Source organism: Cibotium barometz, unplaced genomic scaffold (genome assembly GCF_041138505.1).
Source record: "Cibotium barometz isolate CiBa-2024 unplaced genomic scaffold, ASM4113850v1 ctg200, whole genome shotgun sequence".
Classification (NCBI taxonomy): domain Eukaryota; kingdom Viridiplantae; phylum Streptophyta; class Polypodiopsida; order Cyatheales; family Cibotiaceae; genus Cibotium; species Cibotium barometz.
This window is the reverse complement of record NW_028229431.1, coordinates 798,651-799,918: the sequence shown is the minus strand read 5'-3', so window position 1 is coordinate 799,918 and position 1,268 is coordinate 798,651.

Genomic DNA, 1,268 nt, shown 5'->3' with positions numbered 1-1,268 from the left:
CTTCTAGCTCTACCATGTGGTAGAGCTAGACTTCAATGAATGTAACCGGCTGAGGTTGAATGTAACTGTGATAGAGCTGTATTCTATCTAAACCACATTGTAGAGATAGAATGCTTTGAGGTCTAGCTCTACCATGTGGTGAAGCTAGAATTGCATTTGAGGTCTAGCTCTACCATGTGGTGGAGGTAGAATTGCATTTGAGGTATAAAGCTCTAAGGTCTAGCTCTACCATGTGGTAGAGCAAGAATGCATCGATCTAGCTGTGTTCTATACACATCAACAAAACCAATTACTCCAAAAAGAGACCTACTTCACATGACAAGAACCAAGGAGCTAGAATTGCATTTGATCTAGCTCTACCACGTGGTAGAGCTGTATTCTACCTAGACCACATCGTAGAGCTTGAATGCTTTGAGGTCCAGCTCCACCATGTGGTGGAGCTAGAATGCATTCCTCTACCTCTACCATGTGGTAGAGCTAGACTTTAATGAATGTAACCGGCTGAGGTTGAATGTTACATTGGTAGAGCTGTATTCTATCTAAACCAGATTGTAGAGATAGAGTATTTTGAGATCTAGCTCTACCATGTGGTAGAGCTAGAATTGCAATTGAGGTCTAGCTCTACCATGTGGTGGAGCTAGAATCGGTGAGGTAGAAAGCTTCGAGGTCTAGCTCTACCATGTGGTAGAGCAAGAATGCATCGATCTAGCTGTGTTCCATACACATCAACAAAACCAATTACTCCAAGAAGAGACCTACTTCACACAACAAGAACCAAGGAGCTAGAATTGCATTTGATCTAGCTCTACCACGTGGTATTGCTGTATTCTACCTAGACCACATCATAGGGTTAGAATGCTTTGAGATCTAGCTCTACCATGTGGTGGAGCTAGAATTGCATTCTTCTAGCTCTATCATTGTTTTTGTTTTTGAGCTGGTAGGGTTAGAATGCTTTGAGGTCTAGCTCTATCATGTGGTAGAGCTAAGCTTTAACGAATGTAACCGGCTGAGGTTGAATGTAACTGTGGTAGAGCTGTATTCTACCTAAACCACATTGTAGAGATAGAATGCTTTGAGGTCTAGCTCTACCATGTGGTGGAGCTAGAATTGCATTTGAGGTCTAGCTCTACTAGGTGGTGGAGCTAAAGTCGTAGAGGTAGAAAGCTTTGAGGTCTAGCTCTACCATGTGGTAGAGCAGAATGCATCAATCTACCTGTGTTCCATACACATACAGAAAACCAATTACTCCAAGAAGAGACCTACTTCAC